The sequence below is a fragment of the Salvelinus fontinalis genome, chromosome 10 (assembly GCF_029448725.1).
Source record: "Salvelinus fontinalis isolate EN_2023a chromosome 10, ASM2944872v1, whole genome shotgun sequence".
In the NCBI taxonomy this organism is placed as follows: Eukaryota; Metazoa; Chordata; class Actinopteri; order Salmoniformes; family Salmonidae; genus Salvelinus; species Salvelinus fontinalis.
The window spans coordinates 12,230,454-12,245,125 of NC_074674.1; positions in this window are offsets into that span (position 1 = coordinate 12,230,454).

The following is a 14,672-nucleotide window of genomic DNA, read 5'->3' on the forward strand; positions in this document are numbered from 1 at the left end:
GGCAGCGGCCACTAAATTTTAGTGGTGGCTGTTTAACAGTCTGGCCTTGAGATAGAAGCTGTTTTTCAGTCTCTCGGTCCCTGCTTTGATGCACTTGTACTGACCTCACCTTCTGGATGATAGCGGGGTGAACAGGCAGTGGCTCGGGTGGTTGTTGTCCTTGATGATCTTTATGGCCTTCCTGTGTCATCGGGTGGTGTAGGTGTCCTGGAGGGCAGGTAGTTTGCCCCCGGTGATGCGTTGTGCAGACCTCACTTCCCTCTTGAGAGCCTTACGGTTGTGGGCGGAGCAGTTGCCGTACCAGGCGGTGATACAACCCAACAGGATGCTCTCGATTGTGCATCTTTAGAAGTTTGTGATGCACATGCCTACATTTTTTAAACACTTTTTTGGTTACGATAAGATTCCATGTGTTTTTTCGTAGTTTTGATGTCTTCACTATTATTCTACAATGTAGAAAATAGTACAAATAAAGAAAAACCCTTGAATGAGTAGGTGTTCTAAAACGTTTGACCGGTAGTGTACTTCAATAAACATCGGCAATTTTGCTACAACTCTTGTCTCTGTGTTGGTATGGAGTATGCTCATAGTCCATGAATGTTTATGCATTACACAGTATGTGTAAATGCATCTAACCCCGATGTCCTCTTTCCTTGCAAAGCCCACCTATTTCCTGTATCTTATGGTTAGGGCCTCATCTGCACCGAGCAACTTCATCTGCATGTTATGAGTTGATGGCTGTTTACTGATGTCAGCAAACTATTACGGAAGTGGCTTATTGACGTCTCTAACATTGTACAGCACTTGCGGGGAGAAAACACAAATTTAGAGACCTTGGAAAGGTCATGTGGTGGGAACAATGGTGGGTTATTTCTTAGAAATCCCCTCCAGAGGGGAAAGTTGACAGGTTTGTTCATGTGATCAGTATGAGTCACTGTATGAGTTCCCCCCAGAAAAGGATATGCCAATGTAGTGTCTTTCAGCCTAAAAAACAGCTACCAATAACATGTGTATGTTTGCTTACACCCACACACCTACAGTGATAAGTATATTATTAAGACACTGATATGTCATGACCTCATTCTCTTGATGGGGTGAGCAACTTCAGTAAAAAACATTGTTCACCAGATCATTTTTCCATAAACTCCCACAAGTCTACAATGTGTTTTCTTCAGCCAGAGTAATGATAACATCGCAATGTCTACACTGTTGGATCAAATATAAACCTTATAATTAGTTCACAAAAAAAAGATGTATTTATAATCTATTTCAAAGCTAGGAAAGGCGTTCTCTAGACTATTTCTTGAGTTCTGCTCAGGATTGCAGCAAAATGTATGAATTCAATGAGTCAGCTGAATGGTAAAGAGTGAGAGGAACTTCTTAGAGGATGCTCCCAAATACATGACACTTGCAACACGCCCCCTTCTCATGCCGTCAGTTATCTATCAGTCCTACTGAAACTCCCGAACACAGAACAGGAACTCCTGGGGTAGCAGAAAGTCAGAGACCTACAGTAGTCACACCTGGTTCATTTCTAGTCACGTCAACGGTTCTGCAAGAGCCTGAATGCCAAGGGGATGGCACATGACACCTCTCTCACGGGCTTTCGACTTGTTGGGTTGGTCCTTGCAGCATTGATTGTCAACGCAGTGTGTTTGATCTGGATTTGTTCTGTGAAGGTAAGGTAGGCTAGTGGTTACAAGCGTTGGGCCAGTAACCAAAATCTGTCTGTGTCCTTGAGCAAGGCACTTAACCCTAATTGTTCCTGTAAGTTGATTTGGATAAGAGTGTTTGCCAAATGACTAAAATGTAAATGCTATGCTGATTAATGCTGTACAGACTACATTAAATGTACAAAACATTAAGGACACCTGCTGTTTCCATGACATAGACTATCCAGGTGAAAGCTATAATCCCTTATTGATGCCACTTCAATCAGTGTAGATTAAGGGGAGGTGACAGGTTAAAGAAGGATTTTTAAGCATTTAGACAATTGAGAGATGGATTGTGTATGTGTGCCATTCAGAGGGTGAATGGACCAGGTGCCAGGCGCAACGGTTTGTCTCAAGAACTGCAACGCTTATGGGTTTTTCACACTCAACAGTTTCCTGTATGTATCAAGAATGGTCCACCACCCAAAGGACATCCAGTCAACTTGACACAAATGTGGGAAGCATTGGAGTCAACATGGACCAGCATCCTGTGAAGGCTTTTGACATCTTGGAGAGCCCAGGTCCCAACGAACGGAGGCTGTTCTGAGGGCCAAAGTGGGGGGGTACAACTCAATATTAGGAAGTTGTCGTGAACCGTTACTTAAATTAGTTAACTGTTAGAGGTCATTGGGCTATAAATATTAAAGTATTTACTCTATGTAGTCTATGCTTCTCTAGTGCTGCAAAGTTGACAATTTTTGTTCAATCTCAAAATAAAATTGCTTTGTTACTGCATGAGTCTGGCTCTTGGGCTTTGAGATTAGATGATTTCTATATATTATATAAAATAACAAGAGACCTGGTGCACCAGGGCAAATTCATACTATAAACATCTCAAAGCCCAGAGTTAGACTCAAGACATACAAAGCTGTATTTGGTCACAGATCTGCTAGGGTTCTATACGGCCTATTGTGATAGGCTCATTCGATTCAGGCTCGTAAATGTTTCTCTAAAAATAAATACATTAAAACATTTAGAATTGTCTGTGCAATATATTCCGCCAACATGTTTTCCTATTTTGGATACGATATGATTGTTCTATTATTTGAGGTGTAACAGCGCTTGAGAGGATTGGTTAATTGGTTCTCCTGTTTTTTATTTTAGCATGGTGAATCATCGTCAGGAGCTAGGGTATTTCCAGTTCATGGTAAGCTTTATTCTGTGGGGGGAAGGGGAAGTTATACATGTATTTGGCAATTTAACAGACATAACCATAATTTTGTTTGAAGGCAGTGAGATATTTTCTTGTCTGTTAAAACTATGCTAAAACATTTCTCCGTCTCACTGACACTTATTAACAAATTCATTACTGCGCCTGGCACCTGGGCCCCTATGGAGTTACAGGAAACTGCACCCCCACACCGGCGCCCACATGCTTCCCACCTGAAAACAGTTCGGAACAGTTTGTGGATATATTATGGTGACATTTTGTGACGTTTTGGTCTACGGAAAGGTTTCTTTCCCAATGATTTACAGTGCATTCGGAAAGTATTCAGACCCCTTCCATTTTTTCCACATTTTGTTACATTACAGCCTTATTCTAAATGGAATAAAAAAATCCTCATTCCTCATCTCACAATACCCCATAATGACAAAGTGAAAACAAGTTATTTTTTTTTTGCACATTTATTAAAAACAAAAACAGAAATAACTTATTTACATAAGTATTCAGACTCTTTGCAATGAGACTCAAAATTGAGTTCAGGTGCATCCTGCTTCCATTGATCATCCTTGAGATGTTTCTACAAATTGATTGGAGTCCAAATGTGGTAAATTCAAATGATTGGACATGATTTGGAAAGGCACACACCTGTCTATATAAGGTCCCACAGTTGACAGTGCATGTCAGAGCAAAAACTAAGCCACGAGGTTGAAGGAATTGTCCGTAGAGCTCAAAGACAGGATCGTGTTGAGGCACAGATCTGTAGCATTGAAGGTCCCCAAGAACACAGTGACCTCCATCATTAAATTGAGGAAGTTTCTAGAGCTGGCCTTCCATCAAACTGAGCAATCGGGGGAGAAGGGCCTTGCTCAGGGAGACCAAAAACCTAATGGTCACTCTGCCAGAGCTCCAGAGTTCCTCTGTGGAGATGGGAGAACCTTCCAGAAGGACAACCATCTCTGCAGCACTCCACCAATCAGGCCTTTATGGTAGAGTGGCCAGACAGAAGCCACTCCTCAGTAAAAGGCACATGACAGCTCACTTGGAGTTTGACAAAAGGCACCTAAAGGACTCTCAGTCCATGAGAAACAAAATTCTCTGGTCTGATGAAGCCAAGATTGAACTATTTGGCCTAAATGCCAATCGTCACGTCTGGAAGAAACCTGGCAACATCCCTACGGTGAAGCATGGTGGTGAAAGCATCATGCTGTGGGGATGTTTTTCAGTGGCAGGGACTGAGAGAATAGTCAGAATCAAGGGAAAGATGAATGGAGCAAAGTACAGAGAGATCCTTGAAGAAAACCTGCTCCAGAGCACTCAGGACCTCAGACTGGGGTGAAGGTTCACCTTCCAACAGGACAACGATCCTAAGCACACAGCCAAGACAATGCAGGAGTGGCTTCGGGACAAGTCTCTGAATGTCCTTGAGTGGCCCAGCCAGAACCCGGACTTGAACCCGATTGAACATCTCTGGAGAGACTTGAAAATATCTGTGCAGCGACTATCCCCATCCAACCTGACAGAGAAGAATTGGAGAAACTCCCCAAATACAGGTGTGCCAAGCTTGTAGCATCATACCCAAGAAGATTTGAGGCTGTAATTGCTGCCAACTGTGCTTCAACAAAGTACTGAGCAAAGGGTCTGAATACTTACGGAAATGTGATATTTACGTTTTTAATTTTGAATAAATTTGCAAAAGTTTCAAAAAAACTGTTTTTGCTTTGTCATTATGGGGTATTGAAAGTAGATTGATAAGGGGGGGAAACTATTTAATACATGTTATAATAAGGCTGTAACTTAACAAAATGTGGAAAAAGTCAAGGGGTCTGAAAACTTTCAGAATGCACTGTATATAAACCCTGGATTGCTGATGCTATGTATTGGCCTTTGAAAGGCTTTGAAGCCACCTGTCGGTAATATTGGCACAGTTCTGAACTGGAATTAATGGAATTCTACAGTATTTCAATTAAATGTTTCATGGCCAGTATCATTAGTAATCTCTAAAAAGTATATGTTAACAAAAATATATATATATACATTTTTATGTTAAGCTCACATAATATAATTTAAAAGAATGCATTAAGGTGTCTGTAATGTGGCAAAAACGAATGGTAGGGAAGTGCCAAGATGGAGTCACGGTGGCTTTAACACAGCGCCTTCTACCAGTCATCTAGTGTATAAATCAAAGTATATTTACATGCACAGTAATAATTAGATATTAAACCGATTATACAATAGTCAAGTAAACACCTTACTCTGCTTATCTTAATTGGCGTAAGGTCAAAATTGAAGTAAGCATACGCTGATTAAAGGACCTGGTTTTCTGAGCAATCTTTCAAATTATTTGGACATGTAAACTAGCGGTGCGCGGGTCAGCTGTTTGGCAATTGCTAATAACCCATCCGTAACTGCCCCACCATATGTGATAAAGAGAATATCTGAGGCCCGCACCCAACCCTAACCCTCAAATGTAGAAAATGCGCTACAGTCAAAGACAGCAGAATCATTTTTTGACAGGGGGTGCAGGATTTTGATTTGCGTGATTTTAGATATGTTTCTGCTTATAGTTTCCAACATTTTGGTAGGCTATTTGTTCGTCAACTTGTCTATAATTAGACACGTGTCGCTTCTCTTCTGTCATTATATGTTGCGCTAGAAGACTAAACAAACCCTTGCTCAACAGAATAATGTAATAGATCGATAGAACGAATGCTTCAATCTAGATGACGTCGATAAAGTTCTCTGTCATCTTTCGCAGAGCATAGAGGTTTTAGGGACTGGGAAGAAAATACAATAAACGCAAAAACAAATGGGAAAGATTTTCTGTGCAAAATGTCCAAATGACATCAGTTTGACCTGAAAAAGGAAGCTGTGAAAACGACACAATGTGTTTCTGATAAGATTTCAGTTCAGCTTTGATGCACAACTATGTGGTTGAAATACTATCCGCTTTATGATACTTTTAGAATGAAGACAGCACCTCTACGGATCGTACAGTATATAACTGAAGAAGCCTAAGAAGAATGAGAACTTTTGAGTGAGCATGTTTGCAGTTTTATTATGCATTTGTGAAAATAAAAAGCAAAAGTGTCTTCTTTGTCCCACAGACTTGGCCAAATTCCTCAGAAGTCCCTCCTCCAATTCTAGTGTGTTCTTTAAAGGTTGGTGACCCAGCCATGACTTTGCATTGTTGATACTGTATCTGTTTATTCCTCAAATATACACTATTGTTAAAAAGTTTGGGGTCACTTAGAAATGTAATTGTTTTTGAAAGAAAAGCACATTTTTTGTCCATTAAAATAACATCAAATTGATCAGAAATACAGTGTAGACATTGTTAATGCTGTACATTTTTATTGTAGATGGAAATGGCAGATTTTTTATGGAATATCTACATAGGCGTACAGAGGCGCATTATCAGCAACCATCACTCCTGTGTTCCAATGGCATGTTGTGTTAGCTAATCCAAGTTTATCATTTTAAAAGGCTAATTGATCATTAGAAAACCCTTTTGCAATTATGTTAGCACAGCTGAAAACTGTTGTTCTGATTAAAGAAGCAATAAAACTGGCCTTCTTTAGACTAGTTGAGTATCTGGAGCATCAGCATTTGTGGTTATGATTCCATCTCAATAGGGCCCAGAAACAAAGCACTTTCTTCTGAAACTCAGTCTATTCTTGTTCTGAGAAATGAAGGCTATTCCATGCGAGAAATTGCCAAGAAACTGAAGATCTCGTACAATGCTGTGTACTACTCCCTTCTCAGAACAGCGCAAACTGCCTCTAACCAGACTAGAAAGAGGTGTGGGAGGCCCCGGTGCACAACTGAGCAAGAGGACAAGTGCATTAGAGTGTCTAGTTTGAGAAACAGACGCCTCAAGTCCTCAACTGGCAGCTTCATTAAATAGTGCCCGCAAAACACCAGTCTCAACGTCAACAGTTGTCACGGCCGTCAAAAGGAGGAGACCAAGGCGCAGCGTGGTATGCGCACATTCTACTTAATTATAAGAATGAACACAGAACAAAACTAACAAAATAACAAAACGAACCGTGAAGCTATACAAATGAGTGCTGACAGACAACTACACATAGACAAGAACCCACGAACACAAAAGGGAAAATGGCTACCTAAATATGATCCCCAATCAGAGACAACGATAAACAGCTGCCTCTGATTGGGAACCATATCAGGCCACCATAAACTTACACATCACCTAGACCTACATACCCTAGACTTACAAAAACCCTAGACAATACAAAACCCCTAGACAACAGAAAAACTAGCTTACCCACCATCGTCACACCCTTACATAACCAAAATATAAAGAAAACATAGATATCTAAGGTCAGAGCGTGACAGTATCCCCTCCCAAAGGTGCGGACTCCCGGCCGCAAACCTGAACCTATAGGGGAGGGTCCGGGTGGAAAACTACCTTCGGTGGCGGTTCCGGTTCTGGACGCAGCCCCCCCTCTTTACGCTGATCCCTCCGCCTTTGTAGAACAGGACCGTGGATCATCGCCGGAGGCCCCGTACTGGGTACCGTCGCCGGAGGCCCCGTACTGGGTACCGTCGCCGGAGGCCCCGGACTGGGTACCGTCGCCGGAGGCCCCGGACTGGGTACCGTCGCCGGGGGCCCCGGACTGGGTACCGTAGCCGGAAGCTCTGGTCTGTGGAAGCGCACTGGAAGCCTGATGCGTGGTGCCGGAACTGGTGGTACTGGGCTGAGGACACACACTTCAGGGCGAGTGCGGGGAAGAGGCACAGGCCGTACTGGACTGTGGAAGCGCACTGGAGGCCTGATGCGTGGTGCCGGAACTGGTGGTACCGGGCTGAGGACACGCACCTCAGGGCGAGTGAGGGGAAGAGGCACAGGCCGTACTGGACTGTGGAAGCGCACAGGAGGCCTGATGCGTGGTGCCGGAACAAAACTAACAAAACGAACTGTGAAGATATACAAATGAGTGCTGACAGACAACTACACATAGACAAGAACCCACGAACACAAAAGGGAAAATGGCTACCTAAAAATGATCCCCAATCAGAGACAACGATAAACAGCTGCCTCTGATTGGGAACCATATCAGGCCACCATAAACTTACATCACCTAGACATACATACCCTAGACTTACAAAATCCCTAGACAATACAAAACCCCTAGACAATACAAAAACTAGCGTACCCACCCTCGTCACACCCTGACCTAACCAAAATATAAAGAAAACATAGATATCTAAGGTCAGAGCGTGACAACAGTGAAGAGGTGACTCCAGGATGCTGGCCTTCTAGGCAGAGTTGCAAAGAAAAAGCCGTATCTCAGACTGGCCAATAAAAATAAAAGATTAAGATGGGCAAAAGAACAGACACTGGACAGAGGAACTCTGCCTAGAAGGCCAGCATCCCGGAGTCGCCTATTCACTGTTGAGGTTGAGACTGGTTTTTTGTGGGTACTATTTAATGAAGCTGCCAGTTGAGGACTTGTGAGGCATCTGTTTCTCAAACTAGACACTAATGTACTTGTCCTCTTTCTCAGTTGTGCACCGGGACCTCCCACTCCTCTTTCTAGTTTTATTGCTTCTATAATCAGAACAACAGTTTTCAGCTGTGCTAACATAATTGCAAAATTAGGTCAAAAATCATCGCCGCAAACATGACTCATCCCAGCATGCTCTCAGGAAAACAGGAAAACAGAATATTATTCACTAAGTAACTCCAAAGCCTCCTGTGTATACCTGTATATCTTTCTCAGGACAGCAAAATGTACACTGAGTATACAAAACATTAAGAGCACCTGATCTTTCCATGACAGAATGACTAGGTGAATCCAGGCGAAAGCTATGATCCTGTCACGCCCTGATCTGTCCCACCTGTCCTTGTGATTGTCTCCACCAACCCCCCCCTCCCCCTCCCAGGTGTCGCCCATCTTCCCCATTATCCCCTTTGTATTTATACCTGTGTTCTCTGTTTGCCTGTTGCCAGTTCATCTTGTTTGTCAAGTCAACCAGCGTTTTTCTCAGCTCCTGCTTTTCCCCAGTCTCTCTTATTCTCACCTTCCTGGTGTTGACCCTTGCCTGTCTGGACTCTGAGTCTGCCTGCCTGACCACTCTGCCTGCCCCTGAGCCTGCCTGCCTTCCTGTACCTTTGCCCCACTACTCTGGATTATCAAACCCTGCCTGCCTGGACCTGTTGTTTGCCTGCCCCGTTGCTGTAATAAACATTGTTACTTCAACACAATCTGCACTGAGGTCTTACCTGAAACGTTATAGATCCATCATTGATGGCACTTATTAAATCCAGAAGGATTTTTAACCCTTGAGACATCGATTGTGTATGTGTGCCATTCAGAGGGTGAATGGGCAAGACAAAAGTTTTAAGTGCCTTTGAACGGGGTATGGTAGTAGGTGCCAGGCGTATCGGTTTGTGTCAAGAACTGCAACGCTGCTGGGTTTTTCACGCTCAACAGTTTCCTGTGTGTATCAAGAATGGTCCACCATCCAAAGGACATCCAGCCAACTTGACACAACTGTGGGAAGCATTGGAGTCAACATGGGCCAGCATCCCTGTGGAATGCTTTCGACACCTTGTAGAGTCCATGCTCCAATGAATTGAGACTGTTCTGGGGGCAAAAGTGGGGGGCTGAAACTCAATATTAAGGTGTTTCTAATGTTTGGTATACTCAGTGTGTACTGTGTGAAACAAAAAACTAATTTGAATATAAAAAGTTCCTTACTCCCTAAATTTACCTATTTTTGGGTTTTCTCTGCCGCAGCTCTCCCTACCAAACAGAGCTTTGCTGAGCTAGGTGAGCTGGAGTGGGAGGAAGAGAGGAAGGAGATGGACAGCATGTTCCTGACCAAGAGTAGGACCCACATCCAGGTGACCGAGTCACGCTGGTACCTGGTCTTTGTCCAAGTCACCTTCAAGCTGCCAGCAGGGAAGGAGACCAGAGACCTAATGCTAAGGCTGCATTTCACCTATTCGGAACAGACGGACCAGATTGCCAGTGCCTTCGACACACGGCAGTTGCTGGAAGAGGAGCAAGATGCCACTCTGAGTTTCTCTGTCCTTGTGCGGGTGGGGCCGAAGAATAGACTGTCTGTCCTGGCAAGCCACAGGGCCCTGATTGATTATGAGAGGAAACCAGTCTCCACCTACATCACCATCATTGGATGTTCTGACTAGCCAAACTGGCCTGGCGTGTGGGCCAAGGTCTACTAGCTTTGGAATCACTGTCTGTATGCCAATCAAATGCCCACACTTAACAATGAAAGAAACAAGTACATCACCACAACCAAAGACAGGCCTAGATTCAATCTCTAAGCTGAATATCAGTGTAAAGGCGTCCGCATGCGTCCCAGCCGAAACAGTTAAGAAGAGTTGGTGCATACAGTTAAAGTCGGACGTTTACATACACCTTAGCCAAATACATTTAAACTCAGTTTTTCACAATTCCTGACATTTACTCCTAGTAAAGTTTCCCTGCCCTAGGTCAGTTAGGATCACCACTTTACTTTAAGAATGTGAAATGTCAGAATAATAGTAGAGAGAATTATTTATTTCAGCTTTTATTTCTTTCATCACATTCCGAGTGGGTCAGAAGTTTACATACACTCAATTAGTATTTGGTAGCATTAGCCTATCAGAAGCTTCTAAAGGCATGACATTATTTTCTGAAATTTTCCAAGCTGTTTAAAGGCACAGTTAACTTAGTGTATGTAAGCTTCTGACCCACTGGAATTGTGATACAGTGAATTATAAGTGAAATAATCTGTCTGTAAACAATTGTTGGAAAACTCACTTGAGTCATGCACAAAGTAGATGTCCTAACCGACTTGCCAAAACTATAGTTTGTTAACAAGACATTTGTGGAGTGGTTGAAAAACGAGTTTTAATGACTCCAACCTAAGTGTATGTAAACTTCCGACTTCAACTGTGAATATTTTAGTCTGGTAAACGCATCTGACTCTAAGATTTCCGAATGACACTGAAGTATCCATTCTAACAACCTACGACTTTGATCTCTTATGAACACAACCAGAGACTTTCTGTCGACTCTCTCCAGCAGACAGACCGGCGATCACAGAGAGAGAGACAACAAGACATACACTCATAAATTTGTAAATTTAAATGTATTTTCGAATGAGCGGTCATTCATGTAAGATATTAGCAATTTCTATGAGTGTATTTATCAGCTATGAGTTTTGTGCTCTTGAGTGGTCCACACCCGCTTTCCTTTGTCTACCAAGCCATCATATCGGTTTCGTCCGCTAGAGATTTTTTCTTTGTATCATGTAATACCCCATGTGTGAACTAATTGTGTGTGTTTTCATGTATTTCTGTGACTTGATTAGTTAGTTAGTAAATAAATAATTAAACCAATTTGTATATCGCTGATTCATAATTTATGCTAGGGTTCGTGCAGATATTCAAGGGTTTGCGACACTCAGTAATGAGAACTGATGAGGTAATAATTAATTAATAAGCGACTGTTTTGATAAGATATGAAAATATCTGAAGAGTTATAGTCGTCAAATTAACTCTATAAACAACATTTTCCCATGGTGCCCCGACTTCCTAGTTAATTAAAGTTACATGATTAGAGTAATTGCGTATTTAAATTACACAGAGAATTTATTTGATAATATACAGTCCTTACATTTAATGATAGTCCAGACACGACAGCCTTTACAGCATGATTTAAATTTAAAGGCAATGTTCCCACGTTCGTAGAGACTGCATTCACGGTAAACACTGCATATGTCGGCTCAATCGGAAATTACCTTTAAATTTCAGGTTCTATACCGCTGAACTTCGGCGATACAGATTGTATCCAGACCCTAAACTATAGGCGAATGTATGGCTTTGATCTTCAGTACAATGGCAAGCAAAACATTTTTAAAAAACTGCTCTTGTTATGAGCTGTCAATAAGTCACTGCTGGCTTGTTTATGACGTGTGACAGAGAAACTGTAGTTAGGATCAGTGGTGGTGATAGACATGAATATAGTCACGGGCACGAGGCAAGCGGGATGGGTGTATAGGATGTCCACCAGTCAATGAGCTAAGTTTCTTCCTCTTAATTTTCTGACTAATTTCTCTTCCCAAAATCGGAATGTCTGCATTGAAGACAAAAGAGTTATGATGTTAGGGTTCTAGCACAGTGCATCTCAATAGGAAGACTACAGTAAAGCCAGGATTTTATGTGGGCTGAAAAATCTAACCATGCATTTTGTATATTATATCTGGTACCTTTCTTAAAATACTCAACAATGGAATATGTTGCAGAAAAATAAAGTGCCTGACCACACTACACAACGTAATGTTTTGTAGCAATGATTGATGTACACTGAGTGTACAAAACATTAGGAACATCTGCTCTTTCCATGACATAGACTGATCAGGTGGATCCAGGTGAAAGCTATGATCCCTTATTGATGTCACTTGTTAAATCCACTTCAATCAGTGTAGATGAAGGGGAGGAGACAGGTTAAAGAAGGATTTTTAAGCCTTGAGACAATTGAGACATGGATTGACCGCTTAGTCACGGTAATTAGGCTTCTCCAAGCTCTGATGCTGCTGATGGTCATTAGTAGCCTACCAAACTTGCTAATTGCCTGGTACTTAGCACTATATTGTCCCTCTAATCACTCTGACATCAATGCAAACATTTAGTTAGTTTTCACTTTGCTAAATCTTAATCAGTCCAAACCACTTAAAATGTGAATTCTTACTTTCTAAATAACTTTCCAATTAACTTCACATGGTGCAAAACATTCTTAAGGGAATCATTTAAACAATTAAAAAGTTATACAGAAGTACACACTTCATCTGTACAAAGAGGACATTCATCCGTTGATGCATCGATCTCTGTCTTCTTAAACAATGTGGTGGCTGTGGTTTGCTGGACTCCTGTCCTGAGCCTGCTGTTGGCTCAGCTGTTATTAAGTCCCGTCGTGGGACTGTGCTGGTCCTCTTCAGTTGCATTGTGGCCACTTCTCCCAGGGCCCATACAACAGCTGCAATGAGAAGACTGACCACAAAAGCGACAAACATGATGCATTGAGTCCGGTCCTAGCCCTCCCATGGCCACTGGGGTTGCCTATGACAATTCATCGGCTGGTACATTTTCTTCTAGGTTGTGGGGCACCTTCCTGCGGTAGCTGTAGGGAAAAAACATGTGTTTAACAGAGACAGGAAGTGCAACAAAATAGCCTCCAAGTTTTCAACCAATTTAGAATGTGAAATTGTCTTACCAGATGAGGTGAGGAACCCACGTTGCTCCAGAGTGCACAACCCCAAATGCATACCTGCTGTCAGTATAAATCGTATCAGTTTTATTTTTAGCCAAAATAAATGCTCTAGTAAGAGCAAACAATTCCGCAGCCTGAGCTGACAGATGGGGTGGTAGTTTAACACTTTCTAAGGTAGTGGCAGCCGTAGTTACTGCGTAAGCCACTAATGGTTCACCTTAAGGTGATTTTTGAGCGGAACCATCAACAAATAGTTCCTAATCAGAATTCATTAAAGGCATGTCAGATAAATCAGGGCTTGGCTTACAGACCTGGTCAACTAAGACAGCACAGTTATAGGGCTCACCGTCATCGTCAGTTGATAAAGAGTGGCAAGGTTGAGGACGCTACAGCGCTTCAGTGTGACATGAGACATTGTTAACAGCACATTGTGGTAATGGAGCAGCCTTGCTGGGGTGAGCAGTACGTGCCTGTGAAATGAGAGCATGGACAGTGTGAGGAACTTTAAAGGCCAACACTGCCTCTGTAGCAGCTGCTTTCAGCTCCGATGCAACACACCGACACTCTCACCATACTGTCAAGTCTCTTAGAGTAGTATGGAACGGGCCACTGCTTCCCACTGTGATCCTGTATAATGACATAATACCACTTTTAATTTATTCTTTTTTTTCAAACACCAATAGATGAAATGGTTTAGAATGATCTGGCAAACCTAAACAAGGAGAAGCGGTCAGCGACTGTTTCAATTTGTCAAGTGCCTGCAAACCCTCAGGAGTCCACTTTATCTTGTCCTTCATCGCCATCTTGTGGCCATCAGAGTGCTTAACAGTTCATCATTTTGTGCTCATTCATTCCCAATAATGTGTGTCCACACATTAATTAATGGGGTTAACGAGATATCCGTCTACAGCTTTCAGCCTCATGTCCTTGTCTCGTTTATAATTAAAAGTTCATCTCTCTCTCGGCAACTTCCACTGCCGGCCCAGTTTAGTTTCTTATTTTTCATGAATTACGCTAACCAGCCCTCTTCCTCGCTTATCATGCAACAGTACAGCTCAAATACACTGCTCAAAAAAATAAAGGGAACACTTAAACAACACATGTAACTCCAAGTCAATCACACTTCTGTGAAATCAAACTGTCCACTTAGGAAGCAACACTGATTGACAATAAATTTCACATGCTGTTGTGCAAATGGAATAGACAAAAGGTGGAAATTATAGGCAATTAGCAAGACACCCCCAAAAAAGGAGTGATTCTGCAGGTGGTGATCACAGACCACTTCTCAGTTCCTATGCTTCCTGGCTGATGTTTTGGTCACTTTTGAATGCTGGCGGTGCTCTCACTCTAGTGGTAGCATGAGACGGAGTCTACAACCCACACAAGTGGCTCAGGTAGTGCAGTTCATCCAGGATGGCACATCAATGCGAGCTGTGGCAAAAAGGTTTGCTGTGTCTGTCAGCGTAGTGTCCAGAGCATGGAGGCGCTACCAGGAGACAGGCCAGTACATCAGGAGACGTGGAGGAGGCCGTAGGAGGGCAACAACCCAGC